Source organism: Castor canadensis, chromosome 17, assembly GCF_047511655.1.
Source record: "Castor canadensis chromosome 17, mCasCan1.hap1v2, whole genome shotgun sequence".
Taxonomy (NCBI): Eukaryota; Metazoa; Chordata; class Mammalia; order Rodentia; family Castoridae; genus Castor; species Castor canadensis.
Window position 1 is genome coordinate 64,333,922 of NC_133402.1, and position 17,857 is coordinate 64,351,778.

Here is a 17,857-nt window from a genome sequence, read left to right on the forward strand (position 1 = left end):
AGACTTCTCAACAGAAACATTAAAAGCAAGAAGAGTGTGGGGTGAGATCTTCCAGGCACTGAATGAAAAAAACTTCAACCCCAGGATACTCTACCCAGCAAAACTATCATTCAAAATAGATGGAGCAATAAAAGTCTTCCATGATAAGCAGAAACTAAAACAATATGTGACCACAAAGCCACCACTACAAAAGATTCTTCAAGGGATTCTGCACACAGAAAGTGAAACCCAATATAACCATGAAAGGACAGAAAAAGCAAGAAAGTAGAGAGTAACATCGATTTAGGTACACACAATCAACCCCTTAAACAACTGAGACAACTAAATGACAGGAATCACCATATACTTATCAGTACTAACACTTAATGTTAATGGACTTAACTCACCTATCAAAAGGCACCATTTGTCAAACAGGATTAAAAAGGAAGATCTAATAATTTGTTGCTTACAGGAAACCCATTTCATTGATAAAAACAAGCATTGGCTTAGGGTGAAAGGCTGGAAGAAGATTTACCAAGCCAATGGTCCCTGAAAACAGACAGGAGTAGCAATAGTTATCTTGGACAAAGTAGACTTCAAACCTACATTGATAAAACAAGACAAAGAAGGACCTTCCATTCTAATAAAAGGGGAAATACATCAAAAGGAAATAACAATTATCGACCTAAATGCAGCCAATGTCAATGCACCCAATTTCATCAAACATACCCTGAAGGACCTAAAAACATATATAACTCCAACACAGTGGACTTTAATATTCCCCATATCCATCAAAATAGAAAAATCAATAAAGAAATCCTAGACCTAAAACATACCATAGAGCAAATGGACCTAGTTGATGTCTTCAGAACATTTCATCCAACCTCTACACAATATACACTTTTCTCAGCAGCCCATGGAACCTTCTCCAAAATAGATCATATCCTAGGGCACAAAGCAAGCCTCAGCAAATATAAGAAAATAGAAATTATACCATGCATTCTATCTGATCATAATGCATTAAAACTAGAACTCAACAACAAAAATAATAACAAAAAACATGCAAGCAGCTGGAAACTGAGCAACACATTGTTCAATGACCAATGGGTCATCAATGAAATAAAAGAGGAAATAAAAAGGTTCCTGGAAGTTAATGAAAATGAAAATACAACCTACCAGAACCTATGGGACAGAGCAAAGGCACTCCTGAGAGGAAAGTTTATAGCCATATTAAACAGACAGGAAGATCTCAAATCAATGACCTAATGTTACATCTCAAACTCCTAGAAAAACAAGAACTAGCAAATCCCAAAGCAAACAGAAGGTGAGAAATAATAAAAATAAGAGCTGAAATCAATGAAATAGAAATAAAAAAAAACTATGCAAAGAATTAATGAAACAAACAGTTGGCTTTTTGAAAAAATAAACAAGATCAACAGACCCTTGGCAAACCTGACTAAAATGAGGAGAGAAAAATTCAAATCAGTAAAATCAGGAATGCAAAAGGGGAGATAACAACAAACACCACGGAAGTCCAGGAAATCATCAGAGACTACTTTGAGAACCTATATTCTAATAAATATGAAAATCTTGGAGAAATGGATAGATTTCTAGATACTTATGATCGTCCAAAACTGAACCAAGAGGACATTAATCACTTGAATAGATCTATAACACAAAATGAAATTGAAGCAGCAATCAAGAGTCTCCCCAAAAAGAAAAGTCCAGGACCTGATGGATTCTTTGCTGAATTCTATCAGATCTTTAAAGAAGAACTGATACCAACCCTCCTTAAACTGTCCCATGAAATAGAAAGGGAAGGAACACTGCCTAACACATTTTAGGAAGCCCGTATTACACTTATCCCCAAACCAGGCAAAGACACCTCCAAAAAGGAGAACTGTAGGCCAATCTCCTTAATGAACATTGATGCAAAAATACTCAATAAAACAATGGCAAACCAAATTCAACAACACATCAAAAAGATTATTCACCACGACCAAGTAGGCTTCATCCCAGGGATGCAGGGGTGGCTCAACATACGAAAATCAATAAATGTAATAAACCACATTAACAGAAGCAAAGACAAAAACCACTCAATCATCTCAATAGATGCAGAAAAAGCCTTTGATAAGATCCAACACCATTTCATGATAAAAGCTCTAAGAAAACTAGGAATAGAAGGAAAGTTCCTCAACATTATAAAAGCTATATATGACAAACCTACAGCCAACATTATACTCAATGGGGTAAAACTGAAACCATTTCCCTCTAAAATCAGGAACCAGACAAGGATGCCCACTATCTCCACTCCTATTCAACATAGTACTGGAATTCCTAGCCAGAGCAATTAGGCAAGAAGAAGGAATAAAAGGAATACAAATAAGTAAAGAAACTGTCAAAATATCCCTATTTGCAGACGACATGATCCTGTACCTTAAAGACACAAAAAAACTCTACCCAAAATCCCCTAGACACCATCAACAGCTATAGCAAGGTGGCAGGATAAAAAATCAATTTACAAAAATCATTAGCTTTTCTATACACTAATAATGAACAAAATGAGAAAGAATATATGAAACAATTCCATTTGCAATATCTTCAAAAAAATCAAATACCTAGGAATAAACTTAACAAAATGTGAATAACCTCTAGAAGGAAAACTATAAACCCCTGAAGAAAGAGACTGAGGAAGACTATAGAAGGTGGAGAGATCTCCCATGTTCATGGATAGGTAGAATCAACATAGTACAAATGTCTATACTACCAAAAGCAATCTACATGTTTAATGCAACTCCCATCAAAATCCCAATGACATTCATTAAAGAGATTGAAAAATCTACCTTAAAATTCATTTGGAAATATAAGAGACCAAGAATAGCCAAGGCAATACTCAGCAAAACCTGACTTCAAACTATATTACAAAGCAATAACAATAAAAACAGCATGGTACTGGCACAAAAACAGACATGAAGACCAGTGGAACAGAAAAGAGGACCCAGATATGAAGCTACACAACTATAACCAACTTGTCTTTGACAAAGGCGCTAAAAATACACGATGGAGAAAAGACAGCCTCTTCAACAAAAACTGCTGTGAAAACTGGTTAGCAGACTGCAAAAAACTGAAATTAGATCTATGTTTATCACCCTGTACTATAATTAACTCAAAATAGATCAAGGACCTTAATATTAGACCCCAAACTCTAAAGTTGATATAGGAAAGACTAGGAAACACCTTGAAAATAATATGTATAGGCAAGGACTTCCTCAATGGAATCCCAGCAGCTCAGCAACTTAAGAGAAACCATAGCCAAATGGAACTTTATAAAACTAAAAAGCTTCTTCTCAACAAAAGAAATGGTCTCTAAACTGAAGAGAACACCCACTGAGTGGGAGAAAATATTTGCCAGCTATACATCAGACAAAGGACTGATAACCAGAATGTACAGGGAACTAAAAAAACTAAATTCTCCCCAAACTAATGAACCAATAAAGAAATGGGCAAGTGAGCTAAACAGAACTTTCTCAAAAGAAATTCAAATGGCCAAAAAACACATGAAAAAATGCTCACCATCTCTAGCAATAAAGGAAATGCAGATTAAAACCACACTAAGATTCCACCTCACCCCTGTTAGAATAGCCATCATCAGCAACACCACCACCAACAGGTGTTGGTGAGAATGCAGGGAAAAAGAAACCCTCTTACACTGTTGGTGGGAATGTAAACTAGTACAACCACTCTGGAAAAAAATTTGGAGGCTTCTTGAAAATCTAAGCATAGACCTGCCATATGATCCAGCAATACCACTCTTGGGGATATACCCAAAAGACTGTGACACAGGTTACTCCAGAGGTACTTGTACATCCATGTTTATTGCAACACAATTCACAATAGCCAAGTTATGGAAACAGCCAAGATGCCCCACTATTGATGAGTAGATTAAGAAAATGTGGTATTTATACACAATGGAATTTTACACAGCCATGAAGAAGAATGAAATCTTATTCACAAGTAAATGGATGGAACTGGAGAACATCATCCTGAGCGAGGTTAGCCAGGTCCAGAAGACCAAAAATTGTATGTTCTCCCTATATGCAGACTTTAGATCAAGGGTAAACACAACAAGGGGATAGGACTTTGATTACATGATAAGGTGAGTACACAAGGGAGGTATGAGGATAGGTAGGTAAAATCACCCCCCCCAAAAAAAGATAACATTTGATGTCTTCAATGCAAAGGAACACTAATTCTGAAATTCTAAAGCAACAGAGGCTAGTAGGAAAAGGGGACTAGGAACTAGAGAAAAGGTTAATTTGAGAAGAATCAATTTAGAAAGCAACACATATGCACATGGAAGCAAAACTAGGAATCTTCCTATATAGCTATCCTTACCTCAATTAGCAAAACCCCCTGGTCCTCCTTATTAACGTTTATACACTTTCTTCAACAAAATTAGAGATAAGGGCAAAACAGTATCTGCTTGGAAGTGAGGGCTTGGGGGTGATAGAGAGGGGGTGGGGGAAAAAAGAAGGTGCGGGGGGAAAGGGGGAAAAATGACCCAATCATTGTATGCACATATGAATAAAGGAAATAAAAAAAACAAGCAAAACAAAACAAAACAAAAAAATTTATCCTTTCATAATGGTAAAAACATTCAAAATCCTTCCTTCTAGCCTTTCAAAATGTATAGTACCTTGTCATTATCTCCCATTACCCAACTGTGCAATAGCACTCCAGTACTTTTTTCCCTATTTTTTGTTTTTACTTCAGTACTTCTTGCTATCTAACTGTACATTAGTAAACATTCAACCTCTTTCCTTCCCTTATTTTAAGAACCAGTTTTAAGCTACCTCAAGACTGGAGTTCAAATCCTATTATTGTCAACCCCCGCAAAAAAAGACAAAGAAAAAAGTGAAGTTTTAACTGCTACCCTATTAGGAAAAACCAAAGTGTCTGTCCCTCCATGAGAGGAGCCCTAAAAAGAAAAAGTATACACACATAAAAACACTATAGACAACTTGGATTTCATAAGTGAGCATATCTCCAATAGGTAGCGTGAATTCTAATGATGACTCTTAATTTTGACATATGAATGTGTTAACTAATATTTGTGGTATTTAGTGGAGCCTGGAAATTAGATTGTCATTTAGAAAAACAGATTTTGGAATTTTCCATTTAGTGCAAACTGCTTTAAGCATCGTAAGCTTTTTAATAAAACTTTTAATTTTCCACGTATAAAGCAAAAATGCAACAATTTGGTGGAAGTCTTCACTCAAGTGCTGACTCAGAAGCAACACAAATGTAGTGACTTCAGACTTTTCCTATAAATTATGAATTTGTTGTTTCCTTAGCAGAATTATGTATTATAAAGGGAGGTAATCTTTCCTTCCCTATAGCTATATTCAGACTATATTTAGTTTTAAAATATATTCCTCTCCCATGTGCGACTATGAATTTTTGTCCCAGCGTTTTGTTATAGGAGATTGAGTCGAGACCACATAGTAGTGGAGACTTTGTGAAGGCTGAATCCTTTTGCATGTCTTGCTTTAAAAAGGATGAAAGAAACTGCTCTGAGCTTGGCACATTGCTACCTAGATTTGGTCATTCCTGTGTGACTGTGGAGCTATCTGTGACTTAACAGTCCAAATTCTTGGAAATATCTTGTCAACTAATCTGATTATTATGTTTAGCCTAAGGTCTGAGGACTTGATTGTTCTTTATGAGAGTGAGTACAATTTCTCTTGAAGATGATAAATGTTCTCACTGTCAAATTCAGGAGAAAATGTCATCTGTGTAATAGGAAATAAAGCATCTCTTAAAGTACATAAGGAAAAGTCTTTTTCCCTCTTCTTCTGTCTTTGGGCAAATTATGCCTGAGATCAATAGCATAGAAGTGCTTTGAATCATCCTAAGAGTGGAAGTGTGTTCATTTCTCCCACATAATGACTAACCATCCGCCAGACAGATACCATAGTAACTCTGGGAATTTGGAGGTAGGTTCAGTCTATGTTTGCAAACATTAAAACATGGTTAGTTCTTGTAGCTCTTGAAAGTTGTTCTTTGCTTTTTATTATTTTGAATTATTCATTAAAACCATTAAAAGGTATGGACTTGCTTGGTCATGACACGGAAACATCAGTAGTGTCCTTGGAAGAACTGGGCAAAGATAAGCAGGTTTCGGGGGTCACCATGAGAAGAAAGGTATGTCCAGTAGATGGGTAATCTTAAAAATGTCCAATAGACGAAGCTGCAGGTGCACAGGAATACAGGAATCAAAGTGGAAAGGATATTCTTACAGTGCTCATGTAGCAGGGACTGAGGAGGAGGGGCAATCCAGAAATTAAAAGGATGATGAGACTTCCTGCTGAATATGAGTATGAAAAAATAGACCTACGCTTCTCAGTATAAATCCATTGCCTCTAATAATAATCCACAAGAAAACAGAACATTTTCTTTTGCAAAGATAGAGACCAAGAAAGCTCAATTTTTTGTTTAAAACTTTGAAAACAGATTGTAATTTAACTACCTAATCCAAAATTTTCATAATTCTTACCTTTCCAAAGCAATTTAACCCTAAATTTAATTTTTTAAAATTATTTCTTTTATTCACATGTGCATACAATGTTTGGGTCATTTCTCCCCCTTCCTCCCCACCCCCTCCTTCTCCCCCTCACCCCCTCACTTCTGAGCAGAAACTGTTTTGCCCTTAACTCTAATTTTGTTGAAGAGAGAGTATAAACATTAATAAGGAGGACCAAGGGATTTTGCTAGTTGAGGTAAGTATAGCTATATAGGGTGATTCTTCTCATTGCTTTCCTGTACATATGTGTTACATTCTAAATTAATTCTTCTCGAGCTAACCTTTTCTCTAGTTCCTTGTCCCCTTCTCCTATTGGCCTCTGTCATTTTAAAGTTTCTGCATTAGTTCCTTTTCATTGAGGACATCAAATGCTTTCTTGTTTTTTAGGTGTCTTACCTATCCTCATACCTCCCTTGTGTGCTCTTGCCTAATCATGTGATCAAAGTCCAATCCCCTTGTTGTGTTTTCCCTTGATCTAATGTCCACATATGAGGGAGAACATACCATTTTTGGTCTTCTAGGCCTGGCTAACCTCACTCAGGATGATGTTCTCCAGTTCCATCCATTTACTTGAAACCTAAATTTTAGATTGATTTTAGTATAAAATAAAAATTGACGCTTCAAATGTATACTCACCAATTTTCCTACTGCAAGTGACTTGTATGTGCCATTTCCTGACATGGAGTTGAAGACCTGTACCATTGCTCCCAGTAATTCCTGCCTTTGGGAATGGCTCACAATGTAAATGGGATTCTCACTGGCTTGTACTAAGCTCTAGTCTACTATCTTAACTGGTCTAAACAGGGACCACCAGATAATGTTTCAGAAATTTGAAGATCAGAAGGAAAATCTATGCTAACTAGGAATTTTTTAGAAAAAAGTCCCCTCAAAGGCAACCCAGACAAAGATCACCTGAACTGTGGTTTCAAAGATCCCTAGGGCTACCATTTCTTATTCTTCATCATAAAATTATATGTTCCTTTTGGTAGATTCATTAGTATCTTTCTGAGCAATCTGTTTGAGTTTATAGGGAACATAGCTGATGGCCATAGCTTTCAACCGAATTAACCTCATCACAGCATGTGACATACTGTTTAATCTGATGGGAGGATGTAACTGAGTATCTTGTTTGCTAAGCAAATCCTACAGGGTTATCTGATTATTTTTAGCATTTGAAAAAAAAGAGTAATTTTCCCATCTGTTTTCTAGATCTCACTTCCTGATCCATCATTAGCCAAATTAGACTTCAATAGGTCTAATATACACCATTTTTATTCTTTGTGTTACCTGCCATATGCTCTATATTGAATTTGTGTTCTCAGGGCAAAGGCATGCTCAATGCCTCTCGTCTTGGAAAAGAAACCGAACACAAACTTACTTGACAGTAATACCCCACAAACATTGCTCTCTGTATTTCTTTTCTCTTCACAGACAATCCTGTTCAAAAGCAAAAGTTACGGTATTTACTAATTATTAATCCTGTATTCAAATGTTCTGGTATATGCTTCAGTAATAAACAACTAAAAATCAGAAAAAACTAAAAGCAATCTAAAAAGAAGTATCATTCACCCCATACCTGTATGGGTTGGCTGTTGTTACATCCCACGTGGCACTTAATCTGGGTTCTAGACTAGCAGAGCCTCCTCTATCTGAGATCTGAGCAAAGTGAAGATGGATTAACACTTAAAACTCATTCCCTGACAGTGCACATCACTGATATTCCCATTTCTTGGACCAAAATAGGTACCATGGCTAGGGCTGAATGCAGTAGAGCAGAGAAATATGGTCGCAGTGAGTGGCACTAAAGGCTCGCAAACAGCAATTCGGTCCACCCCACTTTCTATATAACTAGCATTGTACTGAGCTTTTATTTAATTTGTAATTAACTTTATTTCATGGATAAAAATAAATTTATTTCGTAGCATGAGACTTAAAGAAGGCAAACCTTTTTCCATGAACCAAAGTGCTAAAGTATATCAGAGCTGACGCTAAACAATAGTCCACTTAACTATTTTACTATTCCTTGCACCCTTATCCAATTAATCACTCAGTATTTATCTTCTACTGCCATGAAGTGTATCATTCTTTCTACTTCTCAATTTCAACTGTAATGAAATCATCCAGGAAGCCATAATGTTTGCACCTTTCTACTTCAATGCACTTACCCACATTCGTCTCATTGTCTTCCAAATCTGTCCCTACACTTTCCCTTATTAAAGAAGAAAAAACTTTTCAAAGCACAAATAAGAACATTGTGCCTTTTTAATATTTTTCAATGACTTTCTGCTACTTTGTCACAGAGTGGTCTTTGCCAGGTTTGGTGATTAGATGAAAAGTAGTTGATAAAGACCCTTCAAGATATTGTTTATGTACTTCCAAGTAAAACATACACATATGAAATAGCTTAAGAAGAGTTTTTCATAAAGAATGAAGACATAACAGATCAGAGATGGAAGAAAAACATAAAAAATATTTCAAATTCTAAAACACACATGATAAAATTTATTAAAATCCCACGAACGTCTACATTCTGGGTCATGAAGTTTTGGACTTTCTAATTATTTTACTATGCAATAAAAATGATGTGAATTTTTCTTATAATATGTTTTTGATATTTGAAAATATCTCAATTCAATTTAAGTTAGATAAACCATCAGAAGAATATAAATTCACCTTTATGAGAATATACGTACCCTTTTATAAACAGACAAACACAATTTGGAGACTTTTTAATGTATTTTTGGATTGCCTATGCTTCTTTGAATAAGCTTTTATAGCCTATTATAGACTAAGAAATCTGGGATTATAGATTAAAATATATGAGGCAACTTCTATCTTAAAATTAAGATTTTATACCATAGTAATCTGATTAATTTTAACTCCATGGATCCATCCTCAATCTTAAACTATTTCGGCTGAAATCACAGTTCAGCTGCCCTCCCCACTTTGCTAGCTGTTGAAGGAAGAAGTTAAAACTGCCAGTCTGATAAGTGGCTATCTGGATGCAGAGGACTTTTGAAGATACCTTTGATTTTTGTGATAAGTAGAAAATTGTGATACACAAAACATTGTATTGAATTCGGCAGGATCAGGTATTAAGCATGCATTAGTCAATTCACTTATTCATAATTTTAATAAGAACTTAGCAAATGGTTACAATATGCTCAAGGATCTATGCATAAGGAAATAGAGACAGCAAACACTAAGCAAATAGAAATGAACTCTATAAAGAAAAATGAAATAAAACAAGTAGCAACAGGAAATGCTGCAGTTATAATTTCTATTTTATGTTGAATAGAGAATTAGAGAACACTCTGATGAGTAGGTTATGTCTGCACCATGGTCCAAAAACCCAGAAGTTGGGTGGTGATGTGGATGTGCATCTGGACACTCAAGTAAAGAATTCATCAAACACTATGGCATGAAATACAAACATTCAGATTGTTTAAGGCAGATCTGAAGGCTAACATGGTCAAGTGAGTGTCCAAAGGGGAGACTGGTAGAAAAATCACATCAGAGAATGGGAGTAAGCTAGATATATAAGACATTTGCACCTTTCCCAGACGGTTTAATTCTCTTCAAAAGTAGATTTCTCTGCCTGGGCACAAAGACTGAATTCTCTGTTTTCTTTTCCATTAGGTGAAGCCATGTGACTGTTACACTCAATAGAAGTTAGGTAAAGTGACAGATCTCCAAGGTTTTCTCGTCATACTCTTCCTTATCACCAACTTGAGAAAGACATGCAGTGACCATGGAAGCCATATGGTCCAGAAGGTGGAGCAATGAATTGACTTTGTAGCACTGAGTCACTATTGGGGAGGGGGCTATCTTCCCATCATAAATATATTATTTTGAACTTATGAGAATGAAATGTGAACATTTATCACATTTGATTCATTGTGCACTTCTGGCACTGGTTGATAGAGTAACTAGAATTGTTTTAACTAGTATTAAGCCGTTACTTGGACAGAAATGGAAGCATTTGAACCACATTTGAAGAAAAAAGGAAAGGAAAGCTACCTGGTATTTGTGTGGGCAAAGAGTATACAAAGTTGGAAGTTTTGAAAGTACTAGTCATTTTGTAGTTTTTCAATTATCAGCTGGCACAGACTGTGGGGAGGAGTTGGAGATGTTACAGGAGATGAAGAGCCACGGTTATTTAAAAGAAGGAAGACAGTATAACTGAGAAATTCATAGGAGCAGTGAATTGCAGTTCCACTTCTGGATAAAATTCATCATTGTGAGATAGAACAAGTCTGCAAGGTATATGGTTTTTCTATCTATCAGTTGCCCAAATGTAACTAGAAAGTTGTATTTAAACAAAATAGTTGTTTTAGATGAGTTCCATGAAATGACCCAAAGTGATGAGAGTCAAGGACTTATGAAAAGATTGAAAATGAAAAGAGTATATAACTTAATTCACATAAGGAGGAATTTGTGAAATGCAGTAAAAATATGGTAAGATGATGGACTTTAAATTGTGGTGGAATACAAACTAAGGTGGAATGATGGGAATCTATATGAAGGTGTTTTATAGAACTGGAGTGGTGTGATAATTGAAATTAGGATTAAGGAAGTAAAAGTTATCTACGAGGGTGACAAAATAAAAGGTGTAACCATGTAAAATGAGCACTGGAAGTATGGAGTGGAGAAGATATCTATAAAGAAGAAGAGTCTGGATCATTAAAATAACCATCTATGTGGACCTTGAAATTATAAATAATTTTGATGGGGATGGTATTGAAAAGATGTGAAAACTGAGGCAGATATAAAAATCTTCAATGAATGAGAAAAGGAATCCTGTTGATGATGACAAAAAGGATAAGTTCTATTAGCATTTGTTTTTTAGAAAGAAGAAAGCAATTGCAAGTAGAACACCTGTCTCACTGCAGGCCTAGTAGAAAAGTAACTTAAAAATTAATGGTTGTCTTTTGAGAGTGAATCCAAAGGGAACACTAAAATAAGATGAGAGCCATATTTAATTTAGGAGGAATTGTTGGAACCAATATCCAATAAAAAGTTTATAGATAAAGAGGTTTTTCTGGTGAAGGACCTTGAGCTCTAGGAAGGACTGGGAGAAGGTCTGGGAGTGAAGTATTTCTGGAAGAAAAGGTTTAGTGTAAGTAAAGAGCCATCTGGAGACGAGTGCAGGTAATGCAGAATAATCTGCAGATCTCAGATTTGTGAATATTCTTAGAGATGGACCTTGAAGTAGAAGTTTATAATTTGTATTTTAGACTGCTTTTCATTGATATTACGCTGAACTAGTCTTTAGTGCAACTTTTAACACAAAGGGAGATTATGAGTTGACCCTAAGCTGGATCTTTAAGGAAAATAACAAATACAATAGTCTGATCTCACTATGAACATATATGCTTTAAGTAATAAATATCTTCTTGCTTAAATGACAGGAAACTTAGAATTCTTAATCTTAAGCAAAACCACTAAGAAAGGTATACCACGTAGTCTCTAGTGTTAAAATCGAACTAATTTAGAGATCGAATTTAACCTCACTGCTTTCAGTAAATGATCAAAGGGTTAGGAGTAGAGGTCCATGCTGCTAAAGAGAATTTCCTTCAGATGCTTCAAGAGATGGAACGTTAGCTTTAGACATATTGAGACATGAGAAACAGGATTGCCTCTTTTTCCATATTTTGCAACACTTAGTTTTAATACTCGGTAGCAATCATACCAATTTCCTTGCCTTCATTATTATTAAAATGAATCTGTATATTGGGATCTTCTTTGTATTCTTTGACATGTATTTGCCCAATTTGGTAATCTAGAAATATAAGCATTCCAGTATTTTTAATCTTGCTGCATGTTACAATCACTTGGAAATTATTTGAAAACACTTGGTGATTCCTTACAATTGAGTAATGATTCGTATTGGGAGAAATCTGTATTTTTAATTGTCCTCAAGTGATTATGATATGCAATTAGCATTGGTAAGCATTGACTCAGACAACATAGTCGTAAAGCAAATAGAGGTAAGGATGCATGTACATGAAGGAATAAATAACTCTCTTCCTTCAGCTGACAATATTTCTATAGCTTTATTAAAGCATTTATTCTGTTATAGAATAGGAAATTTTGCATGTTGCTATGTCTCTTACTAGATGATGAGTTCACTAAACTGAAAGTCATAACTGATTTACGTCTGTATCATGTTGAACTTAACATAAATGTTACACAAATGTGCTGGTTTTATTATTATGACAGCTACTCCATGATAGAAAATATTGGTTTATGTAATAAAGAAACTCATCAAACATCTATTATCTAACAAATATTTCTTTTATTTATCAGCTTTTTACAGTAAAAGTGTCTTCTAAATTATTTAATGTTGTTTTCTATAAATAATTCATCATAATTCTAATAGCTAAAAGTTATAGTCTGATACTTTTATTTCTTATAAAGAATATCAAGAATGTTAAATCATTTTGGAAACTTCAGTAGGAGTTGAGAGTTTGTCATCAAGACAGGGATTGATGTTTTTAAAAGCTGGAACTGTATCTTGACAAGCATATTGAAACCTTGGGTATTCAAGGTGAATTATTTCATCTACATGTACTTTCATCAAAGAAATTGTGAATGCAAGGTTTCACTGATAACTAGATGCTGTGTTGGTGCTAATGTACCCAATTAATCAGATGGTAATCTTACAATGTAGCAAAAAGAAGAAGCTAGAAGAAACATCAGTGAAAATTCCTCTGTCTTTAGAAATTTCTATCTATAATTTTCCTTAGTCTACAGTCTACAAATTGACCTAAAGTGAAAATGAATATACAAAACATATCACTAAGAGCAATTACTTTATCTTCAGCATAAAACTAGAAAGTCAGTAGAGTTATTTTAAAGTATTTTATTTTTATACACATGAATTCTCATTTGATTCTGAGCTTTAACTCTTCTGCTTCTTTGAACATAAATTCCTTGATTTGTTTTAAATATGGCCCCTGGAAGAAATATTTTCCAAAGCTGTAAAACAAACAAAAAAAGCAGGTAATGAATATCTGGAATAAATGATCAGTGATATGCCTAAATTGGCTCTGGTTTCAGGAACTAACCCTGACAAAGAATATAAGCGGTGTTAATTGTGTGATGCTCACGTGCTTACTATTGAGTTAAAGTCTGAATGGAAGAAGCTTTCCATGTTTTTCTTGAATTCACAGTATTGTCTTATTTCTGAAATGTATCTCAGCCTCTGTTTTCCTGTGCCTACTGCTTTACTTCAAACTGTAATAAACTTGAACATAGCCAATTACAACTTCTCAATGCACTGTCTCCTTTTCTATCTCTCCTAATTCAAATTTTTATTTTATAGACACCACTCAGATGCATGACTTTGTTGAAAAATATGCTTTTTATCTCCCTTTAAAAAATTAGTTAACTCCCAAGTGCTTAGTAAGGAAACACAAATGGGAACAGGGCATGTGGTACACACCTATAATCCCAGCACTCAGGAGCCTAAGGCCAACCTGGGCTAAATAATGAGACTCGGCCTCACAAAACCAAAAACAACCAAAACAAAGTAAAACAAAATGTTTTCTGAGTCCATTTAGATTTATAGATTGGCAGAGTGAATTAATGATCTCTCAAGAAGACTGTTGGTGATAAAATAGTTTGACCCAGAAATATAATCATGAAGTGTATCTGCTCCTGATCAGTTCATTTAAGAAGCTGAAGTTTAGTTAGCATTTGTCTGTCTTTATAAAATTTTTCACTGAGAAAAAATTGTCATTGATTTTAATAGAGATCCACAATGGACTTTGATAGTTTTATAGTTATAGAACTATAATTTTTTGGTTAAATAGATGTTCAGTTGGTTCTATTACTTTATTTTGGTTGTATTAAGTTATGAATTCAGGGGCTCCCAATTGTTAGGCAAGCATTCTACCACCTCAGCCATACTCCCAAACCTTTTGTTACTTACCTTGTTTTTCAAATAGGGTCTCATGCTTTTCCCTGAGCTGGCGTTGGATCAATATCCTTCTAGTTCTGGCTCCTGAGTAGCTTGGATTTGAGGCATGTGCCTGGTCCTTTTACTGCTTATGTGCCTAAAGGACCATGACCTATAGTCCTAACTACTCAGGAGGGAGGTGAAAATCAGGAGGATCACAGTTGGAGGCCAGCTCCAGCTTGGGGAAAAGTTCATGAGACTCTATCTCAACCAATGAAAGCTGTGTGTGGTGGTGCACACCTGTCATCCCAGTTCTGCAGGAAGTATGAATGGGAGGATCATAGAGTCTAGGTTAGTCCAGACGTGGCTCAAGTGGCAGAGAACCTCCAAGCAAGCACAGAGTTCTGAGTTCAAGCTCCAGTACGGACAAAATAAAAGGTCAGTTTTCCTGGGAACAAGAGTATTCGTTGTTAGTATTACCTCTGTTTTTTCCTGCTTCTTTAGGACAGACCATCAAGAATTCTCTAGATTTTAATCCATGTTAATTGGCTTTGAAGATGAGGGTTTTCATAACACTAATTTTATGCTCCAGGATTGACATGTTTAATTACAGCCTGTTTTTGCTTTTTAATTTCGGATGAATTATCAGTATAAATAGTGGATTTTTAAATGTATTTAAAATCTTATATGCAGACATTGGAGAACTAGGATACAAACAAGAGAACTAAGACTAATACAAGGTGGGACTGGATACTGCCATGGACCATGCCCTAAAATTACTGAAGTATTGAGCCTGATCAGACCCAATTCTCCCTAAGGCTATTAGGGTAGGAGTTACATCTTGCTAAGAATGTTAGTAATAGGTATAACATATTACACCTCTCTTTCTTATAAGCTCTCTTTAATTTTTTTTTCTTCAAATAAGTTAAGCTTATGAGGCTATTTTGACTCTTTGAGAGCTGTGAAACCTTTGCCCTGGGCCTGGCTACCTTAAGCAGTGAGCTGTCAATGCAGCTGCCCCTTCTTTGGCAACCGGCTGAACCATCATCATGGCAACCCAGCTGTTTTGAACACTCCATGCAAACTCAAGGAAACTCCATTCCAGCTGCAAGGAACTGCTGCTGAAGGTATGGCCTGCTCTTAAGGAGTCCTTACTGCATTCACAACAACTCTAGACAACCTGCATGGCTTGTGGGAGACTTCATTTCAGTCATAAGGTCATGACAAGCTTCAGTGCATTCTAGATAACTCCATCCATCCTGCAGGACTAGAAGGGGACCATCTCCTCAGTGATTCAGCAAGATGGCTTGTGATTATTGGTACATATGTGAGGCTTGTGATTGGTATAATTTGAGGCTTATGATTGGTGGAAGAAACTAGAAGCCATGCACAAACAAGGCTGTGACTGGTGGAACTAGAAGCTGTGAAAAAGCATGCCACACCCTGCTCTGGTTATATAAGCATACAATTTTACACTCTTCGTATCAGTCAGGGACACTTCTCCTGTGTGCACTTCCTCTGGTGTTGTATCAGGCCACCATAAAGTTTTCTTCCAACTGATACTTCATTGCCTACTTGTAATTTTAATCTTGGGTAAAACAGGTTGAGCTGGTAACACTAATAACAGACGAAGTTCTGGGTTTCAGGGTAAAGGTGATGAGAAGCTGTACACTTGGAAAAATCTGTTAGTCTCACAGAACATATTCAAAAGTTATGCAAATTGCCTTAATCATACCTTGGTAGAGCTGAATTATAGCTTTAGAGCAATGATATCAGTAGTAAGCCATACATATCAGTAGAGCACAGACACATAACATACAACACATACATATGCATAAAAGAATGTGCATATCAAAGTAACTAAGGTGAATGTGGCAATCAATTATATCCGGTGTCTCCTTGATCTTAGGTAGAAATCACCTGCTTCATAGAAATGTTCAACTTGTTTTGAGGCTCTTGAGTCAATAGTCAACTTCTATTGATCTTCACTTTCTGTAGATTCTATTTGAAAAAATCACAGTGAAAGGTATCAAAGTCTACAAATTTCTATTTCTCCTAAGATTCTTCTATATTCTCAGAGTTTATAGACAACAAAAAAGTTCCTGAGCAAGGAACAAAGCCTTCCATAATTCACAAAATATTGTCCAGTAGTATACATTCCCTTACTGCTGAAGAGGTAATGTGTAATATCTGTAGTAAGGAATACGATATCTCAAAGATTCTTCGACAGTGCAAGTGTTGTGGTTTTTGACAGTGTAGTATTTCAATACATTGAAAAGTACACGTTCACTTGGACATTTCATAATTCTCAGAGGGAAAAAATTTTGTAAACTCCATTTATAGATGTTCCTTAGGGTAAGGTTTCATTCTGAAGACAGCATTCCAGTTTTTACATTGTTAAAGTTGTAACACAGGTGACTATTTTCCCTCCTTTTTGCTTTTTTCCTTAATTAGTATTTCATATCATGAACAGTTTTATAAACGGTCTTATAGAAGAGTTGTAGCAAGCAAGCATCAGTTTGAAGTTATATCAGGTACAAGTAGGCAGCCATTCTCCATTTGCCAAATCTTATTCTCATAGACCATCAATTCAGTCATTTAAAAACATTTTCAGAATTGGGGTCATAAGTTATGTCTCTCTGAACTTCTATATGGGTTTATCTTCCTTTAACATAATTGTGACTTATTTATAGGTGTCTGGTTAGCATGCTGATGTGCTACATACCACAGACTTTTACTTTGGTACTCTGCCTTTACTACAACCATTTATTATTTGGTACAATCAAAGCATCAAGTGATAATTATTTCCAAAACCAACTATTAGTGTATGCTTTATATTTTTATTTTTAGTACTTTGGCATGTCTTGGAAAATGATACTGTTTTGACTCTTGAGAAAGATTGGCTTAGATGAAGACTGGTTGTTACGGAGGATTCACTAGTGCATATTTATACTACCCTTGTCCCCATTCACTTTTGACATGAAGCATGAAAACAAAAATATTAGTTCAGAATTTGTTAATATAAAGTACCCAGGGTAACATAATCTGCATGGATACCTCTTAAGTTTCACATAATTACGAAGTATTTCTTCTTTGGTTAAGATGCCAGAGATAATGGAGAGAGTGTGTGGTAGCAGAAAGAAAAGGAAGTAACCCTTTTTCATAATCAGTACATCAATTACCTGAAATATTAAGTGGTTTCAGAGAGCAATATTTGCTATGCTGCATACAGTACCAGCAGGTTTAATGCTTATCTAATGTGACTGTTGAATGGTTAATTTTACTAAGGCTGGAATTGCTGTGAGGCAAGGAATAAGTTTTGCTACTAGATAAAGAGGTAGGCTAGGATGGGCAGCCCTTCTTAATAAGGGTTAATGTGCCTTCCTTTTTTA